The 23,678-nt window shown below is 41.8% G+C and overlaps 1 protein-coding gene across 10 annotated transcripts in view; it reads left to right on the top strand.

The window, feature by feature from the left end:
- Positions 1-23,678, top strand: part of BABAM2 (BRISC and BRCA1 A complex member 2) — a 457,873-nt gene that overhangs the window by 363,986 nt on the left and 70,209 nt on the right.

Below are 23,678 nucleotides of genomic sequence, written 5' to 3'. Positions count from 1 at the left end.
TATTGAACGCAAAATGTCAGTATTGCCAAGCTAGAGAAACCTTACCCTAAACAGATTTCTGTTTCAAATTATCTTTTCAGTATCAGGCCTCAAGACTTTTGGGATTATTGGAAACATACCTGCTGTGATCATTTGGTTATCATCCTTATTCAATGAAAAGTCTACAACTTTAATAAAATGTAATACATAACTTAAAGATGGGGCAATGTTTTAATGTATCCCCAACATCATTTCTTCATGTTCTTCTGCATAGTAGGCATACTTAATGGTGGTTGTCACATACTAATCTGTCAGTCCGTAAACATCGACCCAGCTTTCTCTTGATAGATAATTTAGAGTCTTTTTATTTCCTGATTATGTAAGAACCAGTGACCCATGGAGTCAGGTTCAAGTTGCATGTCAACTGAGACCTTCATTCTGTGGTAATTTGGTACGTACAATGTTCGGTCTTCAGGCCAAGGCAAAGGACCCAACTTTCCCAGCTTGAGTTAGAGAAAAGCAGTGGGTTTGAATTGACTTCACTCAAACCCATGGCTTTTAGAACTTACCCTGTGCCTTAATAAACTACTGCAGGAGGAATAACTTTGGCTGTATTTAGCCAAGGCATCAGACAGTATGTATAAAGATACTGACTTTAAGGGATTTTTCTTCTGCAGCAGATTTACCTTCTTCGTTATGATTTGCTTTGGTTAAAATAGTTCTTAAGTTCATTTTTCTATCTGATTACACACCAATAGATAGTAAGGGAAGAAACCAAAAAAACATCCATAGTGGCAGAAAAAATAAAACATCTAAGTAAAACCTTATCATGGTAAAATTCATATAGAGATGATTGAGCGCAGGCCACAGTTTTAAGGAGATGGGCCTCTCTGCCTTGAGGTGTTGCCCAGCAATCTCCACTTTTCAAGGTGTCATGCACCTTGTCACCACCATAACCTACAGTGTGGGGCCAGGCAAGGAGGAAGCCCCACAGTCAAGGCCTCCTGGCAATCTCCTCTTTGCTCACTGTCTTCGATGGCCCTACTAATCTGAGCCTAACACTGGTACTGCAGCCACCACTTTTGATTCTGACCTTATATATCCTTGCTTTGGTTTGGCATTCTGAGGCTTAATTCCTTTGTGAAATCTCACTTCCTATTTGCTGTATTCACTTTACCTTACGACCTTGGTCCTAGTGGTTCTTTCTGTAACCTGATGACCCAACGGCAGATCTTGATTGCTTCCTTAATTTATTAATATCTCTTATGACTTGGGAAAGTTGTCTGGTGTGATTATCCTAACCCAGCTCAGGAGGGACCTGGGCCTTACCTCAAATGATGGTGGTGACGGTCTCATGCCTCCTGAGTGGCTGTGGACAACACCATCACAGCAGGACAATTGCAAACACTAAGATGAATGCTTCAACCAGTTCCTGCATCTCAAAGTGACATAATAGCCCGTCTTTTTCCTGAATCTTTAGTCTCCTAGCCGTGGTTCTACTTTCTGTTGATGTCAGATCATATCAGAATAAGGGGGAAAATATATTTCATGGCATTGCTCAATTATAACCTGTGTTTTCCACATGCAACTCAAAGATGACTGTTCTGGTGGTTGCTAGCAAGAAGAAATTGTCACTTGCAATGATGGTCAGAGATAAAAGAACATTCACCCCTCAGCTCCTGCCAACTCGTTTGTCAGTACATTCAGTAATGTAGCTATTGCTGTTGCTTTTGAAGGTTTATTCCCCACAGAATATTTTCTCCTTGGTACCATGTGTTCAGTATTTCTTACAGCTCCTTCTCCGCCTTTCTATCTTAGCTTTTCCAAATCAGACATGCAGAATTGAGTCCCAACGTCATCTTTTCATTTCATTTTGAGTTACCTTCTTCAGAAACATAGAACCCCCAGGCACTCATTAGAACAGCTACCCGGGACCTTGGGAGTTGTTTAATTGACTTTTTCTAGTGTTTCCCCGAGCTCTTATTCCTGTACTCTCCCGGCTGTTTGGTCCCTGTCTCTTAGCATCACTGCCACACTCTTGGCTCTTCTGGCAGATAAGACCCTGCCTGTGAATCAAAGGACTTTGATGCTGTTTCCTGCTCCCTCACTAACTCACAGCCTCTCTTTAAATAAATTATTTTCACCCATTTCCTTTTTTCTTATCTAAAATATAGGACTTGCTACCTCAGAGTGAAGCTTGGTTAAATAATGTGTTTTACTTAGTCATGCAGTTAAGCATCTGACACTTACCTTCCTTTGGAAGCATCTGCTGGCTTGGTTACAATGCCCAAGGGACCACTTGTTCCTTTTTCTCCCTTCCATGAAGATGGGGAGGAGAATATGAGGTGGCAGAGACTTAACAAAGGACATTGCAGTGAATTATTCTGAGATCTCAAGAGGTGAAAAGGAGGAAGGAAGTGCCTGGAAATAGAGCCATTCCCCTGTGGCTGCCTCTGCTACTTCATGGAGGTTGAAGACCTAGCAGGACGTGAAATAGCATCTCTGTTCTCCCCTTCCTCCCTATTCTCCCCGGGCCCAGGATAATTGCTATTGATAGGACAGCTCCTGGCAATAATTATGTGCATTTTGGATGCTAGAGGAAAGAGGCACTCTTCTTGAGACAGACAGCTCTGACCTCAGACTTTGCCAGACTTTGAAAAAGCAGATTGCCTTAAGGAAAAGCATTGCACAGATTCTGGGATCTCTCAGGAGGTACTGCAACATCCTGGCATTCTGGCAGTTCCAGGAGTGGGGACTGTGGCCATGATTGTGGCCATGGAGCATTTCCATCCACTTATTCCATCCTCACATCATTCATTTTCAGGATGTCTCAAATCTTGGAACTGTAGCAGGATCAGAAACTTGCTCCCATCCAGAAACTATTTTTAGGAAACTTTCCTGGCCATCATCTAAGAATTATTCATAGCAGTTGTATAGGCAATTCCATATTTGCCAAATTATGCTTACCTCTGGAGGTAGATGTTACCTTTAAGCTAGTAGCTTTTCTTTATTTTCTTTTCTTTTTTTTTTTTTTTTTTGAGACGGAGTTTTGCTCTTGTTGCCCAGGTTGGAGTGGAACGGCGGGATCTCGGCTCACTGCAACCTCTGCCTCCCGGGTTCAAGCAATTCTCCTGCCTCAGCCTCTCGAGTAGCTGGGATTACAGGCATGCGCCACCATGCCTGGCTAATTTTGTAATTTTAGTAAAAACGGGATTTCTCCATGTTGGTCAGGCTGGTCTCAAACTCCTGACCTCAGGTGATCCACTTGCCTTGGCTTCCCAAAGTGCTGGGATTACAGGTGTGAGCCACCGTGCCTGGTCCACTAGTAGCTTTTCAGAATGCAACGTGGCAAGAGAACCAGATAGCAAGGCGAAGTAACAGAACAAAAAAAATCCTCTGGGGGAAAGCTACGTGCTTTTTTCGTGGGTCCCAGACAACTGCACTATAAGTAGACACACAAGGAGGCAGCTGTCTACAGGAGCAGAGTTGCTGCTTGGAAGGGGAGACAATTGAGTATTGAGATTTGTGACTGTATGACAAGCTGTCTTTTTCCATTACCTATAAATCTTTGGTAAATGACCCTTTGAGTCATTCAGCCTGGACTGTAGGCCTTGTCTCCCTGGTAAAATTCCTGTTGGACCAAATCTGACCACTTTTTTCTCTTGTTTTCCTCTACCTCCAACTTAAATGAGTTCTGAGTTTACTAAGAACCTACTGCATGCTCAGTACTATGTGAGGTATTAGGGGATGTAAATATATAACTCAGAGTTGACCTTAAGATACTTACAGTAACATAGCACAGAAATTGGAAAACTACAGCCTGTGGGCCAAATCCCATGTCAGCCTGTTTTTATAGGGCCCTTGAGCTAAGTATAGCTTTTTGTTTGTTTGTTTGTTTGTTTGTTTTTTGAAAGTGTGTCACTCTGTCGCCCAGGCTGGAATGTGGTAGTGTGATCTTGGCTCACTGCAGCCTCCGCCATCTGAGTTCAAGCGATTCTTCTGCCTCAGCCTCCCGAGTAGCTGGGACTACAGGCATGTGCCACCACGCCCAGCTAATTTTTGTATTTTTAGTAGAGACCGGGTTTCACCATGTTACCCAGACTGATCTTGAACTCCTGGCCTCAAGCAATCCACCCGCCTAGGCCTCCCAAAGTGCTGGGATTATAGGCGTGAGCCACCACGTCCTGCCCTAAGGGTAGCTTTTATATTTTAAAAGGATTGTTAGAAAACACAAAGAAGCAGAAGAATATGCAGCAGAGACAGTATATGGTTTGCAAGGCCTAAAATATTTGACCCTTCACAGAAGTTTGCCAACTTCTTGTCTAGTTGATGAGAAAAAAGATTAGGTCAAGGTGAAGTACAATGGTATGCATTTTTAAAACAAATATTTTATGACTTGTCTACTTTACGCAAGACACAGTTATATGAGAGAGCCTCATATGTTATATGTCTTGGTCTGGGGGAGGTCTTCTTTCTCTCTCTCCAGACTGGGGTGCAGTGGTACAGTCATGGCTCACTGTAGCCTCAACTTCCTGGGCTCAGGTGATCCTCCCACCTTAGCCTCCCAAGTACCTGGAACTACACATATGCACCACCACGCCTAGCTAATTTTATGTAGGGACGAGGTTTTGCTGTTTCCCAGGCTGGTCTCAAAACACCTTGGGCTCAAGGGATCCACCTGCCTCAGCCTTCCAAAGTGTTGGGATTACAGGCATGAGCCACCACACCCAGCTTCTTTTCTTTCTTAATGAAGTCTAATGAGAAAAACAGACAATAAAGACATAAACTTAACAAATATATAAATTCAAAAGGTGACAAATAGCGTGATGGAACAAAGTAAAAGGCTATGAATAGAGAATAAGAAGGAGATGCTGTGAGGATGGTAGGGAAGACCTCCTATAGAAGGTGACATTTCAGCTGAGACCTTAGCGGTGATTCAGACAGCCAAAGGAAGGCGATTCCAGGGAAAGGAGTCCCTGTGCAAAACCCTGAGCCCTGAGCCCTGAGGCAGCAAAGAGCTCTGCTGAAGCAGGCGTGGCTGGAGCACAGTGAGTAAGGGGAAGGGCATTTGTTGAACTTTTTTTTTTTTTTTTTTAGCTATCTAATGTTGAGTTACTTTCTTAGTGGTTTATTCTAGAGATTACAATACGCATCTTTAACGTAATTACCTTAAGATTAATAATGCCTTCATTCTGGTAAAATATAACAACATTGCTCCTTGTCCTCCCGCTTATTTGTTCTATTAATTGTCATATATATTACATCTATATATGTTATAATATAAACACAACAATATAGCTTTTTCTGTCATTACTATAAACAATCATATATATTTTTTTCTTTTTGTTTGTTTGTTTGTTTTATTTTGTTTTTGAGACGGGGTCTCACTCTGTCGCCCAGGCTGGAGTGCAGTGGTGTGATCTCAGCTCACGGCAACCTCTGCCTCCCGGGTTCAAGTGATTCTCCTGCCTCAGCCTCCCGAGTAGCTAGGATTACAGGAATGTGCCACCACTCCCGGCTAGTTTTTTGTGTTTTTAGTAGAGACAGGGTTTTGCCGTGTTAGCCAGGATGGTCTCGATCTCCTGACCTCGTGATCTACCCGCCGTGGCTTCCCAAAGTGCTAGGATTACAGGCGTGAGCCACCACGCCCAGCCACAGTCTTATGTTTTTAAAAGAGAAAAAAAGTTATCTTTGGATTTTGCCATGCGCATTATTTCCGGTGTATCTTTGCAAGACTTTGATTGCTGTGTTCCTCCATTTCAGAGCTGTAGGACTGGGGCCAGGGTGGCAGTGTTTATTCAGTCTAATGAATGATAAGGTTCTTACTCTGATTTTTTTCTTTATTTTAAATGACTAATGTTCACACAGATGTCTTAGTATTATTCTTTCTGTATTTGTCTTTGACTATCTGTTTGTTCATTTGTTCATTCATTGGTTTTAAGTTGACATTAAGTAAAAGGAAAGCAGTTATTTTGTTTTTCAGAGAACACAGTTTCTGGTAAGACTTTTTTTTTTTTTAAGCCAGAGGAAATCAACAACTTCACACTAATTCGGGTAGTCATTTAAATAATTCTTTCCTTATAGGCCTGTAATCAAGGCCAATAAATTAGAAATCAGGACAGCTTTTGAAATTTTAAGTAAAAATCAGAAGCTTCTGTTTATTGCTACAAATGCTTCTGCCAAGCTCTGATTTTGTCAGGCTCTCCAATTCCTAGTATAACCAAGGAAATTATTTGCATTGATGTCGCACTGTCACCTCACCACTAAAACACAAAGCTGTCGTAGTAGCAGCCACTCAGTTCCTGAGCTAAGCAAGGTAGACTTTCATCTCCCCGCTATAGAAACAGTGTTCCGTTGTAGAATATTTAGCACTCAACAAACAAGATGGCTACTACATAAATCTGTAAAACCAAAACTGTGATATTGCTCAAAACCTGCTTACTTTTTTGGATATAGATCACATCTTTATATAAAGGAATATATTTGAAAAGCAAATCAGAATCAGTAAAATAATTAAAATTAAGAACCACAATGCTGTGTTAGAATTTGTTTCAAGCCAAATCTATAGAAAGTGTAATATTATTTTAGAATTACCATGTTTACCTCGTATCAGACATAAAGATTCTTAGTTTAATTTTATCATTTCTAGTATTAATAACTATCAGGCCAGGTGCAATAGCTCACGCCTGTAATCCCAGCACTTGGGGAGGCCAAGGCGAGTAGATCACCTGAGGTCAGGAGTTCGAGATCAGCCGAAACATGGTGAAACCCTGTCTCTACTAAAAATACAAAAATTAGCCAAGCGTGGTGGCAACTGTAATCTCAGCTTCTTGGGAGAGGCTGAGATAGGAGAATCGCTTGAACCTGGGAGGTGGAGGTTGCAGTGAGCCGAGAATGTGCCATTGCACTCCACCCTGGGCAAGAGGAGCGAAATTCCATCTCAAAAAAAAAAGCGAAAAAACTATCAAAGCAACAGGAATGAAAATTAATTATCAACAAAATATCAAACCAATCAGTTCTCTAATATTGTTCCAAATGATAAAAGAATATAGAAAAAGATAAAAGATAATTTACTAAATGCCTTTTTGCTTTAATTATGAGAACTATTGAGTCCTTTAGATACTTTTACATTTTGGTTAATTTTTATACTGAGACTTCCTTGAAAGTGGTTAGCTCTACTAGGCAAAGTGGTTTTCATCTTTTGATTATACACACAAGCACACCCTTCGCCCGGTTTACAGTTCAGAGAGCTCCAGTCCTTCAGCAACCACTGTCACTATTTTGACTCAAGTTGAAACTTCTGTTTCATCTTTAGAGTTTACTTCCAGAAAGCCTGTTTTATAATTTCTGACACTAGTTTGAGAACTTACTGGATTAATCTTCACTGGGAATATTGTCTTCATTATAATACCTTAGAATTACATGACCCCTTTTTAGTGACCTTAAAGGATTTCTTTTAAGGAAGAAGGTTGTAAATCACTTGCACAATCATGCAATGAATTTTTCCCCTGTACCCTCTTATATACGTTGTATGAATCTTTTCAGTTGTAATTATTGGATTAAGTAATTGCTAAAGCAAGTGTTTCTGATCAAAGAAAGGTCTTGAAAAATTAGCAATTTTGACTTCTCAGTGATTTTTGACATGCTATCAAATTAACAACTATAACTCAAGAAGTCATCTTACCCAGTGAAAGAAAGGAAGCTGTTTACAGGGTAACTCTTATGTTATTGATATAGTTCAGTATAACCTTTTCTTAGAATTAATATTAAAGTACTGTTGACATTGGTGAAGCATGGGCATTATTTTGTTTTGGTGCAGAGCTTCTGCTGTTGTTGAAAATAATAGTAATAACAGTTCATAGGTATGGAGTGAAGGCCGAGTGTGGTGGCTCATGTCTGTAATCCTAGCACTTTAGGTGGCCAAGGCAGATGGATCACCTGAGATCAGGAGTTCAAGACTTGGCCAACATGGTGAAACCCTGCCTCTACTAAAAAAAAAAAAAAAAAAAATTAGCCAGGTGTGGTGGCGTGCACCTGTAATCCCAGCTACTCGGGAGGTTGAGGCATGAGAATCGCTTGAACCCAGGAAGTGGAGGTTGCAGTGAGCCAAGATGGCACCACTGCACTCAGGCCTGTGTGACAGAGCAAGACTTTGTCTCAAAAAAAAAAAAAAAAAAAAGTATGGAGTGTATACCATGATCTAGACACTGTTCTCAGTACTTTGCATATGTTATGTTATTTAATCTGCAGAACATCTTTCTGAGGTTAATTACCGGAATAACCCATTTTACAAATAAAACTGGCACAGCAAGATTAAATGACAGAGCTAGTGTTTAAATCCAGGAACAGACTCTAGATCCCATGTGCTAAACTGCATTACTATACTGTTTCAGATAATTGTTTGACAGTATCCCCAGGTATGTGTGATAAATTTCAAAAGCCTTTAGAGCTTCACAGAGACCCTGTAAGCCCCAAGGACAAGAGCAGAGGGTCAGAGTCTGCAGCCATGCACAGGTCGGAGAGATGTAGAGACTATCTCATCTCAGGAACTGAGTGGATGTCTCAGCAAAGACATTACTGTTCTGAAGGCAACGGGGCATGAAGCTGGAGTTGTTCCTCAGTGGAGGTGACAGGTTGTTCACTTATAATCCCCTGTCCTGTGGCACATCTACTGGCTCAAGGTTGGGATTCACTTTTGGCCATTGAAAGAACAAAACTAAGCAGCTTATTAAGGAATGAAAGAGCTACTGATTACCAAAAACGTGATTTAACCTGTTTAGACATAGTGAATGTGGTAAGTTATAATGGTTTGTCATACAAAGTTCATGTTAACCTACAAAGTCAAATGCCTCCTAAGAGGTGATTTAGATGTGGGAGTAGCCCAGGTTCTAAGACAGTTGGAGGAGTAGGAACTGTGGCAAACTGCACACTCCTTCCTATCCTCTTCATTGTTGATCTCGGCTCACTCCAGCCCTGCCTCCCAGGTTCAAGCAATTCTCTTGCCTCAGCCTCCCAAGTAGCTGGGACTACAGGCATGTGCCACCATGCCCAAATAATTTTTGTGTTTTTAGTAGAGACAGTGTTTCACCATGTTGGCCAGGCTGGTCTCAAACTCCTGACCTCAGGTGATCCTCCAGCCTCGATCTCCCAAAGTGCTGGGATTACAGGCATGAGCCACCACGCCCACGCCCAGCCCATTGTTGTTTTTTTTAACTGAATAAATCCAGGCATTTCTGTGGGTTGGATCTGTCCTGAGAACCTATTCATTAAAAAAAAAAAAAAAAAAAAAAGATTTTATTGTAGAAATTTCAAACAAACGTGAAAGTAGAAAGAAAAATATAGTGAACTGCTATCACCCATATCGCAGTTTGAATACCTTGTTTCTTCTATCCTGCCTCCTTTTTAATTTCCTGAATATTTCGATGCAAGGGAAATGTTGTTTTACCTATAAATACCTCACTATGTATCTCTAACACATAAGGATTTTTTTTCAATTTTTTTTTTTTTTTGGAGACAGGGTCTTGCTCTGTAGACCAGGCCAACATGCAGTAGAGTGATCATCTAGCTCATTGCAGCCTGAAACTCCTGGACTCAAGGGAACCTCCCACCTCAGCCTCCAGAGTAGCTGGGACTATAGACACACACCACCATGCCAGCTAATTTTTTAAAAATTTTTCCATAGAGACATATGTTGCCTAGGCTGGTCTCAAATTTCTGGCCTCTAATGAGCCACTGCACCCCGCCCAGATAAGGATTTTTTTAAAATGATATATTGACGATATTATTATAATATTATATATATATAAAAAATATGACGATAATATTATGATATCTAATTAATTAATATCACCTAATACCCAGTTTGTGTTCAGATTTCCCCATTTGTCTCAAATGTGGGTTTTTTTAGCACTTGCTTTGTTCAAATCAGGATCCGAACAAGTAAGAATCTGTGAATCTTGAAAGCCTTTCTTTAGAAAATAGGAGAAAAAGTGTTTTTAGTTATTTCATTTAGAATCTGAGCCATTCCGTCTTTTTTTTTAGATTGGAGTCTCGCTTTGTTGCCCAGGCTGGAGTGCAGTGGTGTAATCTCGGCTCACTGCAACTTCCGCCTTCTGGGTTCAAGCAGCTGGGATTACAGACGTGCACCGTCATGCCCGGCTAATTTTTGTATTTTTAGCAGAGATGGGGTTTCACCATGTTGGCCAAGCTGGTCTTGAACTCCTGACCTCAAGTGATCCGCCCACCTTAGCCTCCCAAAATGCTGGGATTACAGGCATAAGCCACGGCGCCCAGCTGCCATCCAGTCTTTATGCCAGTTTTTAATAGAATTCTTAGCACTAGAATGAACGGTTAGAGGCCATCTAACTTAGAAGTTTTTCTTTGTTTGTTTTTATATTTTTGAGACATGGTCTCACTCGCTCACCCAGGCTGGAGTGTAGTGGCGTGATCTTGGCTCACTGCAGCCTCAGCCTCCCAGGCTCAAGTAATCCTCCCACCTCAGCCTCCAGAGTAGCTGGGATTACAGGTGTACACCACCACACTCAGCTAATTTTTGTATTTTTTGTAGAGACAGAGTTTCACCATGTTCCCCAGGCTGGTCTTAAATTTCTGAGCCGAAGTGATCCGCCCACCTCAGCCTCCCAAAGTGCTGAGATTACAGGTGTGTGCCACAATGCCTGGCCTAGCTCAGAAGTTTTTAACAGTTTTTTTTTTTGTGTGCCAAAGATTCCTTTGGTGAATTCCATGGATCCATTCTGTAGAACAGTGTATTTTGCGTAAAATAAAATATACTGTGCTAAAAAGGAAACTGATTATGTGGAACCTGTTATCAAATCTTTAAAAAGTTATGATATAGAGATGTATCTATAATCAGATATATCATTTCTTTAGCAGATACATAGCTTCTTTGTTAACACATTAAATAATAATATCCAGTGGCACATCTAATAACCACCATAATTTTGAAATAGTGATAAATGTAAATAATATTTTGAGCTATAGGCAACACTTAAAATTTGAAATAAAAATACCTGTGATTTCTATTAGTACCAAAGTTATTACTGCTAAAGCCACTGCAGATTGTTGCCTATATTCATAATTGAAGGAAATGCTAAATTTCAGTTAAAGGTTGTAAAAACAAAGATACACATTTATGTAAAGAAAATGCATAAAGATACACATTTTCCCATCCAAATTCCCAGATGCCCTGAATCCAAGGACGCTTTCAGGGGCAATGAGGAGAGATACATGGACCTCAGACTGAGAATCTCTGAAAACTCTTTATCATTTACTGAGGTATTGGCTGAGTACCTGGCCCAAGGTCATGCATGATATTAGTGGAAGAGTAGGACTAGAAACGAAGTTTCTTAAAATTCAATGAAGTATTTTTCATATGTTTGGATGGCTCACTTCTTTTTTTTTTTGAGATGGAGTCTCACTCTGTCGCCCAGGCTGGAGTGCAATGGTACGATCTCGGCTCACTGCAGCCTCCGTCTCCTGGGCTCAAGCAATTCTTTTGCCTCAGCCTCCCAAATAGCTGGGATTACAGGTGCGCACCAACACACCCGGCTAATTTTTGTATTTTTAGTAGAGACGGGGTTTCACCATGTTGGTCGGGCTGGTCTCAAAATCCTGACCTCAGGTGATCCACCCATCTCGGCCTCCCAAAGTGCTGGGATTACAGGCATGAGACACCATACCTGGTCTGGACAGGTAAGTACTTTACAGCAATACATGTCCAGTATCTCAGTACTGGCCTGATGTTTAGCATAAGGAAAATAACAGAAAATAATGCCCTGATTTGAGGTTTAATGACTTTTCCATTTGCATGTTGTATACTCACCAACTGCACAGATTCAACTTTCATGAGTTCATAGAGTACATTTTCCCATCTTTTTTGAGGTATAATTTACATATGGTAAAATTCACCATTTTAAGTGAACATTTAATTTTGGCAGCCACATACAGGCATAGATCTAGCCCCACAATCAAGACAAATAACATTTTCTATTACATTAAAAAGTGTCCTTTTAAGCCTCTGCAGTTGGTCTCCTCCCCTGACTTCCAGCCCCAGGTAGCCACTGACCACTTTCTGTTTCTCTAGTTGATTCTGTCTTGTATTCAATTTCTTTTACTTAGCATAACATTTTTGAGATCCATCCATGGTGTTGTGTGTGTCAATGTTTTGTTCTTATTTATTGCTGAGTAGTATTTCATTTTTTTCATTCCATTGTTTATGCATTTACCAGATGCTGAACATTTATTTGTTTCCAAGTTTTAGTTATTAAGAATAATGCTAGGCCAGACTCGGTGGCTCAGGCCTGTAATCCCAGTGCTTTGGGAAGCTGAGGTGGGAGGATTACTTGAGGCCAGGAGTTCAAGACAAGCCTGAGCAACATTGCAAGACCCTTTCTCTGCAAAAAAATTTAAAAATTAGCCCAGTGTGGTGACATGCACCTGTAGTCTCAGCTATTGAGAAGGCTGAAGTGGGAGGATTGGTTGAGCTCAGGAGGTCAGGGCTGCAGTAAGCCATGTTCATATCTCTGCACTCCAGCCTGGATTACAGAGTAAAAAAAAAAAAAAAAAGAAAGAAAAGAAGCCGGGCGTGGTGGCTCACGCCTGTAATCCCAGCACTTTGGGAGGCTGAGGCGGGCAGATCACTTGAGGTCAGGAATTCGAGACCAGCCTAGCCAACATGGTGAAACCCCATCTCTACTAAAAATACAAAAATTAGTCTGGCATGGCAGCAGGCACTTGTAATCCCAGCTACTTGGGAGGCTGAGGCAGGAGAAGCGCTTGAACCCGGGAGGTGGAGGTTGCAGTGAGCTGAGATCACACCACTGCACTCCAGCCTGGGCAGCAGAGTGAGACTGCGTCTCAAAAATAAATAATAAATAAATAAAAAGAAAAGGAAAGAAAGAATAGTTCTTCTTGAACGTAATTCAAGTGCAAGTCTTTGTAAGGACATACGTTTTTAATTCTCTTGGGTAAAAATGTAGAAGTGGAAATGCTGGGTCCTATGGTAAATGTATTTTAACTCAGTAATGTGCTGCCATACTATTTTCCAAATGACTGTCACTTTTTACATTTTCACTGACAGTGTGTGAGAGTTTAATTTTTCCACATTCTTTCCAACTCTAGATATTGTCATTCTTTTTAAGTTTAGCCATTATAGGATATATAATAGTACCTTATTGTGGCTTCAATTTGCAATTCCCTAATGACTAGTGATATTGAGCATCTTTTCCTATGCTTATCTGCCATTCAGGTAAGTTAATTTGTGAAGCATCTGCTTAAGTGTTTTTCTTTTTTCTTTTCTTTTTTTTTTTTTTTTTTTGAGACAGGATCTTGCTCTGTCACCCAGGCTGGAGTGCAGTGGCGCCACCAGGCTCTGCAGCCTGATGTAGAGGCTCTTGCAGCCTCTACCTCCCAGGCTCAAGTGTTCCTCCCACTTCAGCCTCCTGAGCAGCGGGGACTGCAAACATGCACCGCCATGCCTGGCTAATTTTTTTTTCTTTTTGAGACAGAGTCTCTGTCACCCAGGCTGGAGTGCAGTGGTGCCTTCAGGCTCATTGCAACCTCTACCTCCCAGGCTCAAGTGTTCCTCCCATTTCAGCCTCCTGAGCAGCTGGAACTGCAGGCATGCACCACTATGCCTGGCTATTTTTTTTCTTTCCTTTTTTTTTTTTTTTCTTTTTTTGAGATGGAGTCTCACTCTGTCGCCCAGGCTGGAGTGCAGTGGTGCGATCTCGGCTCACTGCAACCTCCACCTCCCAGGTTCAAGCAGTTCTCCTGCCTCAGCCTCCCAAATAGCTGGGACTACAGGCACACGCCACCACCCCCAGCTAATTTTTGTATTTTTAGTAGAGACAGGGTTTCACCATGTTGGCCAGGATGGTCTCGATCTCTTGTCTTCGTGATCCACCCACCTTGGCCTCCCAAAGTGCTAGGATTACAGGCTTCAGCCACTGCTCCTGGCCTTTTTTTTTTTTTTTTTTTTTTTCAGACTGAGTCTTGCCCTGCTGCCAGGCTGGAGTGTAGTGGTGCGATTTGGGCTCACTGCAATCTCCACCTCCCGGGTTCAAGCGATTCGCCTGCCTCAGCCTCCCAAGTAGCTGGGACTATAGGTGCCTGCCACCACACCCAGCTAATTTTTGTATTTTTGGTAGAGACAGAGTTTCACCATGTTGGCCAGGATGGTCTCGATCTCCTGACCTCGTAACCCACCCACCTCGGCCTCCCAAAGTGCTGGGATTACAGGTGAGCCACTGCACCCAGCTGGCTATTTATTATGTTTTGTAGAGATGAGGTCTTGCTATGCTGCCCAGGCAGTTTTTCTTGTTTTTAATTGGGCTGTTATGTTTTTACTTTTGAGTTGAGTTTTTTATACATTGGGATACAAACCCTTTTTCAGTTCCGTGTTCTGCAAATATTAGTTGAGAATATTTAATTGTGTCTATCAAAGAGCAAAAAATTTTAATTCTGATGAAGTCAATTTTATCATTTTTAAATTTTATGAGCCATGCTTTTTATGTCCTGCTTAAGAAATTCTTGCCTAACCGAGTTCACAAATAATTTTTAAAATGTTTTCTTTTAGAAAGTTTCTAGTTTTAGCTCTAAAATGTAGGTCTGTGTTCCACTTCAAGTTAATTTTGCGTATGGCATAAGGTAAGGGACATGGTTTTTTTTTTTCTGTACTAATATCCAGTTTGTTGAAAAGTCTAGTCTTTCCCCATTAAATTACCTTAGCACCTTTCTCAAAAGTCAGTTGACCATATAAGTGTAAATCTACTTCTGAATTCTTTTTTTTTTTTTTTTTGAGATGGAGTCTCGCTTTGTCACCCAGGCTGGAGTGCAGTGGCGCAATCTCGGCTCACTGCAACCTCTTCCTCCTGTATTCAAGCAATTCCTCTGCCTCAGCCTCTTGAGTAGCTGGGATTACAGGCAAATGCCACCACGCCTGGCTAATTTTTGTATTTTTAGTAGAGACGGGGTTTCACCATTGCCAGGATGATCTCAATCTCCTTTCCTCATGATCCGCCCACCTCGGCCTCCCAAAGTGCTGAGATTACAGGCGTGAGCCACCACACCCAGCCTTCTGAATTCTTATTCTGTTCCATTGATCTGTGTGTCTGTGCTTTCCCTTTAGAGTAGGTCATGAAATCGTGTAGTATAAGTTTTTAAACTTTGTATTTGTTTTCTTTCTTTTTTTTGATATGGAGTCTTGGCTCTGTCATCCAGGCTGGAGTGCAGTGGCACAATCTTGGTTCACTGCAACCTCTGCCTCCCAGGTTCAAGTGATTCTCCTGCCTTAACCTCCTGAGTAGCTGGGATTACAGGTGCCCACCACCACGCCCAGCTAATTTTTGTATTTTTAGTAGAGACAGGGTTATGCCATGTTAGCCAGGCTAGTCTTGAACTCCTAACCTCAGGTGATCCACCCACCTCGGCCTCCCAAAGGGCTGGAATTACAGGTGTGAGGCACTGCATCCAGCCAACTTTGTATTTCTGTATTCAAAATCATTTAGACTTTTACATCCTTTGCCTTTCCCTGTGCGTTCTAGTATCAGCTTGTCAGTTGCTTCACAAAAAGCATGATTGGGATTGCATTGAATCTATTGTACCTCAATTTGAGGAAAATTGCCATCTTGGAAATAATTGTGTTTTCCCCTTCATGAACATGGTATATGTTTTCATTTATTTCAAAGTATATTTTTAAGCTATCGTGAATGAAGTTTTCAAAATTTTTCATTTTCTTTCTTTTTTTTTTTGAGATGGCGTCTCACTCTGTTACCCAGGCGGGAGTGCAGTGGCACAATCTTGGCTCACTTCAACCTCCACCTCCTGGATTCAAGCGATTCTCCTGCCTCAGCCTCCCAAATACCTGGTATTACAGGCACACACCAGCATGCCCAGCCAATTTTTGCATTTTTAGTAGAGACGGGGTTTCACCACATTGGTCAGACTGATCTCAAACTCCTGACCTCAAGTGATCCACCCACCTCAGTCTCCTAAAGTGCTGGGATTACAGGCATGAGCCACTGCACCCAGACTAAAAATTTTCATTTTCAAGTTGCTCAGTTAATATATAGAAATATAATTGATTTTTGTGTATTGACCTTTAGTAAATTACTTAGAATTTTTTTTTTTTTTTTTTTGGAGACGGAGTCTCGCTCTGTCGCCCAGGCTGGAGTGCAGTGGCACGAAGATCTTGGCTTACTGCAAGCTCCACCTCCCGGATTCACGCCATTCTCCTGCCTCAGCCTCCTGAGTAGCTGGGACTACAGGCGCCCGCCACCACGCCCGGTTAATTTATTTTTTTGTATTTTTAGTAGAGACAGTGTTTCACCCTGTTAGCCAGGATGGTGTCGATCTCCTGACCTCGTGATCTGCCTGCCTTGGCCTCCCAAAGTGCTAGGATTACAGGTGTAAGCCACCGCGCCCGGCCAATTCCTTAGAATTTTTATGTATATGATCATGTCATCTGCAGATGACAGTTTTACTTTTTCCTTTCCAGTGTGAGTTTTATCCTTCCTTCCTTCTTCCCTTCCTTTCTCTCCCCTCCCCTCCCCTCCTTTCCCCTCCCCTCCCCTTCCCTTCCCTCCCTTCCAGTGGCCTCCAGACCTGACCTATGCAATACTTTATTCATTTATATATTGATTTATCCCTTCGGTCATCATGTATTGAGCACCTGCTTTGGTCCGGTACTGTCAAGACTCAGGGATACCAGGATGAATGATACCTGCTCTGAAATAGCTCATAATCTAGTGGGGAAAATGAACATATGAAAATAACAATGAAATATTACTTAAAGTGCATTTCTAGGCATACACGAGATGTTATGAGAATACAGTGAAGCGTAACACAACACAGTAAGGGAGGAGGGCCGTAAGATCATTCCAAGCTGAGGGCCTGGAGGGAAGAAATCTTAGAGTGGAGGTGAGGAACTGAAAGTGGTTTCCAGTTTCCTAAATGTTTAGAGGATCCCAAGAAGTAGTAAGAGATTAAGCTAAAGAGGCAGTCAGAGGGCAGAACACAGATACAACATTGCCTAGGAGGCTGAAAAATGTGACTTTATCCTGAGGATAGCAAGGAGTTATTGAAGAGTGCTCAGTAGAAAAGTGGCATATATTTGCTTTTATAAAAATAGACTTTTCTGGTATTATGTAAAAGATGATTTGGGATGGAGACCAGGGACCTAAAAAGACAGTCCAGGCAAAAGAAGATTAGACCTGAACTAGGGGAGTCATAGTAGGGATAGAGGGGAAGAAAAATGTTTAAGAAACATATTGGAGGTAGAACTGGAAAAACTTTGTGGTTGATCCCAAGTAGAAGATGAGGGACAGAGAAGAAATAGGATGATTCCCAGGTTTCTTTTTTAGGCATCTAAGTAGCTGATGATGCCATCATCTGAGGCAAGGATTACTTTAGGAGGAACAGATTTGGAGATGTTGAGTTCCATTAGGGATATAATGAGTTTTAGGAGCTTGTGGACGTCCAGTTAAAGAATAAATGAGAGAACATTCACATAGAACAAAGGTGTGGTGGAGGCTCTCACCAGCTTAACCTAGAGTCCATTCCAACCTGCAAACTGCTGTTTGTCCCCAGTCCAGATGATGCCGAACTCTTCGGCCTGGCTGAACTCTTTTGTCCAGTCACGTGTCACACTGGACAGGAAGTGGCTTGGAACTCGAAACCTTGTTGATACACTTTTCCTCCCAAAGAGGTGATCCAAATTCCTGAGATGGCCCGACCTAGGATGTACTGAAAGAGGCTTTGGGGAGTAACTTCTAAACTGAGAATGACTTGTGGCTAAACTTGAACCCTTGCCCTCCAGTAGATGAAAGGTGAAGCAATTTATCTCTCGAAAGAAAAAATATGGTATGATTCCACTTATTTGAGATAACAGCAAGACACTGCCTCAAAAAAAAAAGAAAAGAAAGGAAGGAGAGGAGGAGAGGGGAGGGGATTATTATTATTAATAATAATAATACCATTGTTATGCATAAATAATATAATTTATTGAGTATTCACTATATGCAAAGTACTGTGCTAAATACTTTACAATAATTCCATATAATTCTCTCAACAGCCCTGTGAGGTTGGGCTACTTATCATCCCCATTTTACAAAAAGCACCTACAGATAGTGTAACTTGCCAGAAGTCCCATAGCTAGTAGCTGAAGAACAGAGCGTTTGAACCAAGACCATCTGATTCCAGATCTCTTGTTCCTAGCAGTTTACTAAAGCTTCCCAATCCATGTGCTGGGGCACACTGATGGGTTAGGGATAGGTTACAGATAGGCTACTGACCTCTTCAGTCCTTGGGGGAGCCGGAGCCCACAGTGAGTGACCTCTGCCAGCCTTACCCATTTTCCTAGTGTGCCATAAAATAGTACCATTTTCTGGGTAAGTGCCATGATTTGAAAGGAGTTGGGGGGCACAGTACAACTGTACTGTCTCTTCTGTAACAGCTATCAGACCCTACACATGTATATGGTCAGAATTCCAACCTCAGAGCACGTGGTGGGTAGGGATCCTAATTTCTAGTTCCTTTCTGCAAATGAGGTGCTACGGGGCTCCCCAGTGTTACCTCTGATGCTCCCAACTGTGGAACTTTCTCTTTGTACTATGAGTCTTTTGAACTCTCCCAGTGTTGAAAAGGTGGATTAACAATTCCCCCCGTCTCCAGGGAAACCACAGTACCTGCCAGTAATCAGAAACTTTGCATACAGGCAAGCCTAGTGAAGATAATTGCCAAAAGGAATCCGTCAGTGTGATTGAGGCCAGAGAACTAGCAATTACATTCAAATTTTTAAATGCCAACCACCCATCAATTTCTGCTCTACACCATTGTCTCGTTTCAGCTTTGTTTTCCAATAAAGATACAAGTTTAGTTCCATACTAGTCTTTCCAGCTAGGCTTTCAGGTTAAACATGGAATCTTATTTAGTTTATAGGACTTAACATTTGCAGAGATGGGGTTTGCCTTTTTTATACTCTCAGGTAAGAGCTGAATGTAAGCATATTCTTTATGCCAGATACCGTACTGGATACTAAAGATATAGGACTGAATGGGACATTCCTTTTCTAGAGGAACTCATAGTCTTATATACATAGATTCCTTGTATTTAAAAAAGAAAAAAATCTCTTTGGCTAAGCTAATATTTCTCATTTTTTATTTGGCTATATGCTTGGAAACCTCATATGTATTATAAACTGTCTCCTATGTCAGACAAATTAAAAAGAATTTACAAAGTTTATCCTTGAGCTTTTGTTTGATTGAGACCTCAGAAATGAATTGTGGTCACAACAAAAGCATCTCCAAATGGCATAGTCTTTGTTTTATGTTGGAAGAATGGAGTGGGCCAAAACCCTCAGTTCATACTGTTCCACCACAACCAGTCAATGAGAAGGTAGAGCCCATTTGGATGGGATGGTGCTTCAACACTGTATTTACAAGAAGATGAAAACATGCTGAGTTGGCCTCCAACCAAGGGGACAAAATACTTCAAAAGACCCATTTTTCTGGGAGGTGAACAGCCCAAGATTGCAGACTCAGTGGACTCCACAGAGAGTAAACACAAAGACTTTACATGCTAATGTTCAAAGACAGTTTACCCCAACATCATTCATTGTTTCCATTATTCCAGAGGTCATGGGGGCTACAGAAAACCAACACAATCTGAAAGAATGGCTTCTTGATTTCAGCTTTTCAAGTTTGATTGTTTTAACAACTAGAAAGTCATTTGAAACAACCCAGACTTGACTTTGTTACTCAGAGATAGCATTAGTTTTTCAATCCACATTTGACCCAAGGATGTACTGACCAGTGGGCACAGGGAAGGAGTGGGAGTAAGGACTGTGGCTTCTAATTCTGGTCTTGTTTTGCCCTATAAAGTGTGTTAGATCAGCCTCAGTCTCCCTATATAAGACACAAGTAGGCCGGGCGCGGTGGCTCATGTCTGTAATCCCAGCATTTTGGGAGGCCGAGGCGGGAGGATCACCTGAGGTCGGGAGTTCAAGACCAGCCTGGCTAACATGGCAAAACCCTGTCTCTACATAAATTAGCTGGGCATGGTGGCACACGCCCGTAATCCCAGCTACTCGGGCAGCTGAGGCAGAAGAATCACTTGAACACGGGAGGCGGAGGTTGCAGTGAGCTGAGATCAGGCCATTGCACTCCAGCCTGGGTGACAGAGTGAGACTCTGTCTCAAAAAAAATAAATAAATAAGACACAGTTAAATCAATTGGTGTTCTTAAACAAAATGGCCTAAGGGGCAGAAAACTGAAAAGCAGGCATAGCTGCTCCAGTGGTCCCCTCTCCGTGACTCCTGGGCATTGCCAGCTTTGGGGGATGGGAAGGAGGTAGGACTTGACCAGAATTCTCCAGCATGTACAGTCCTATTCATACACATGCATGCACGTATGTGCACACACATACTCATAACACACGTACACTCTAGTGACAACACTCAGCTAACTTCCCTACTCTTGGAACTAAGCCTTTGAGAAAAACAAAAAGTAGTTGCCCCTCCCCACCCCACATACAAAACATAGGGACTCTCCCTAAGAATATACCTTTAACAATTTTTTAATTTTATTGTTTGAATCTGCAATATATTCACCTAATTTTTTAAATGCACAATAGGCAAAGTCCCATCCCAAACCATTCCCAGTCTGGCTTGTTCTTCTCGTCACTTGTGTTAGTTTTTTTAATTAGGCCTTTCAGAGTTTCTTTATGTAAATAAAATAAATATAAGTACATATTCTTAGTTTTCTTCTTTTTTTTTTCTCGAGATGGGGACTCACTCTGTTGCCCAGGCCAGAGAGCAATGGCACTATCTTGGCCCACTGCAACCTTCACCTCCTGGATTCAAGCGATTCTCATGCCTCAGCCTCCCAGGTAACTGGGATTACAGGCACACACCACCACGCTCGGCTAATTTTTTTGTATTTTTAGTAGAGACGGGGTTTCGCCATGTTGGCCAGGCTGGTCTTGAACACCTGACCTCAGATTATCCGCTTGCCTGGGCCTCCCAAAGTGTTGGGATTACAGGCATGAGCCACCGTACCCAGCCACCTTTCTTCTTTCTGACTTGAAAAGTAGCATATTACATACCCTATCTGCACCTGCAGCAAGTGCTTTTGCTATTTTATTGCCATGGATGTGTAGTTCTTAACCTCCCATCCATCTTGGTCACTGAGTTAATACAAAGGCTCAGCACCTGCAGCTTTGCAGCTCTTCATTCATAAATGTAAGTGGATTGATAGTATCCTCTGTCATTCCCAAAGTGTTATTAGAAATGTGTCTTCAATGTTAGTGATAAGATCTTATAGTATTTCAAAGTACTTTCCCATTTATCATCTTATTTAATTTGATCTTCCCCAAGCCCCATGAAGTTGGTAGGATAGGTATTGTCCTTGTTTTTAAGGTGAGGAAACCAAGGGTAAAAGGTTGGCATTGTCACACACCTGGGTCTAAGGACTGTCCTCTGTACCTGATGCCACTTTATTTCTGTTTTCCAAAAACAAAGGAGGAACTGCCTTCCATAGTTCTGTTAATACTTCTCCGTATTTACCATATAAGTCTTTCATGGTTGTTGAAACTTTTTATTTTGGGATAATTGTGGATTCACGTGTAGGTGTAAGAAATAATACAAAAGGCTGGGTGCAGTGGCTCACGCCTGTAATCCCAGCACTTTGGGAGGCCAAGGCGTGTGGATCACCTGAGATCAGGAGTTTGAGACCAGCCTGATCAACATGGTGAAACCCCATTTCTACTAAAAATACAAAAACTAGCTGGGCGTGGTGGCAGGCACCTGTAATCCCAGCTACTTGGGAGGCTGAGGCAGGAGAATTGCTTGAATCCAGGAGGCGGAGGTTGCAGTGAACCCAGATTGTGCCACTGCACTCCAGCCTGGGTGACAAGAGTGAAACTCTGTCTCCAAAAAAAAAAAGAAAGAAAGAAAGAATACAAAGATCCTGTGTACCCTTCACCCACTTTCTCCCAATGGTATCATCTTGAACAACTGTAGTACAATATCAACAACCAGGATAGGATACTGACATTGACACAATCAAGAGGCAGCAAACTCTACTAGGAGGATCCCTCCTGGTGCCTTTTATCTCCACAACTCCCTCACTCCCCCATAAATGCATGAGGCAGAGCCCACCCCCAGGCCCAGCTGTTGCTTCATTTACACTGACTAGACACACACACACACACACACACACTTTTAATGTATTTTGAAATGGAGGTTTTATCAGGAAAGTCTAACACCTATAACAAGCAACCCCCAGTCTCTGTGGCTAACACAGTAAAGGTTTATTCCCTGTGCTGTCAGTTCAGTGGTGGTTATTATGGATGAAAGGAGGACTCTGCTTCTTGCAGACATTCTGGGACCAGCTTCTCTGTCTAGTGGCTCCACCATTCCCTATGGCCTCAGCATCCTCCACTGTACCCTCTTCTTCAGGCCAGCATGGCAGGGGCCATAGGGGTCAGGCCCAGAAGTGGCATGTATCTCTCCAACACACAGAATTTAGTCATTTGGCTCCACCTCACTGCAGGAAGGCTGGGAAATTTGTTTGGCTATGCCTAGGAGGAAAAGGAAGAATTGTTGATGAGCACATGTTCAAGAATAATCATGGCAGTATCTCTAGTTGTGGCTGAAACTAGAAGAAACCCAAAAACCCAAATGTTCACTGACAGACGAATGGATAAATAGTGTCAAATTTACATTATTATACAGCTGTGAAAATGACAAACTGTATCTATACACAATAAAGATGAAATCTTAGAACCCTAATATTGACTGAAAGAAGCAAGTTCCAGGAGACACACGACAGAATTTTTATATAAAGAGCTCAAAAACAAGCAAACCCAGACAATCTGTCCATTTATTTATTAGGAATATAGAAATCTGCATTAAAGCCATGTTTCTAAAAATGTGAAGGTGTCCTGGCCGCAGTGGCACATGCCTATAGTCCCAGCTACTTGGGAGGCTGAGACAAGAGGATACCTTGAGCCTTGAAATTGAGTCTAGCCTATCAAGACTCAGTCTCTAAAAAACAAACAAACAAAAATGAAGGAGTGATAAACAGGCATTTTAGGACAGTGATTATCTCTGGAGAGAGAGGCAGGGAGACAATGGAGAGAGAGGGATGGCAAGGTCGCTTCAGCTTGAGGCTCATGTCTTTGTTCTGAGAGGGAGCATAGATTGAGTCATGTTCTGTTTTTCTGCTGTGTTTCAGACCTTAAGTGTGTATTACAAGTATTCTTTGGTATGTATCACATATTGCATAATTTTTAAAAGAATGAACCAAAACATTATAATTAGTGGTAATAAAGATAAGTCTTTATTAGTTCTAAGAATGTGACAAAGAACAGATCTATTGCTTGAAAAGGTAATTCTGATAAATTGGTTTTCCTAATGCTGTGGAGTTGACCCACACTGGGGTGGCTCTACCCAAGATCACAAATGCCGGCCCCCATTGTTTGGATCAGCCCTCGTGCCCTGGTCTTGATCCTTTCTGGTCCTCCTGCAGTTTCCTTAAATTGCCTTGAAGTTTCCAAAAGTTAGTTACACTCATCCATTGACTCAATCATCTTCAGAATCTTAGTGTGAAGTCTTGATGTCCACTGTAGAGATTATTTGCCTGCGGAGAAATCCTACAAAGCTGTTATTGTGATCCTTGCCA

Source organism: Pongo abelii, chromosome 12 (genome assembly GCF_028885655.2).
Source record: "Pongo abelii isolate AG06213 chromosome 12, NHGRI_mPonAbe1-v2.0_pri, whole genome shotgun sequence".
Classification (NCBI taxonomy): Eukaryota; Metazoa; Chordata; class Mammalia; order Primates; family Hominidae; genus Pongo; species Pongo abelii.
This window is presented reverse-complemented; position numbering and strand designations above follow the sequence as displayed.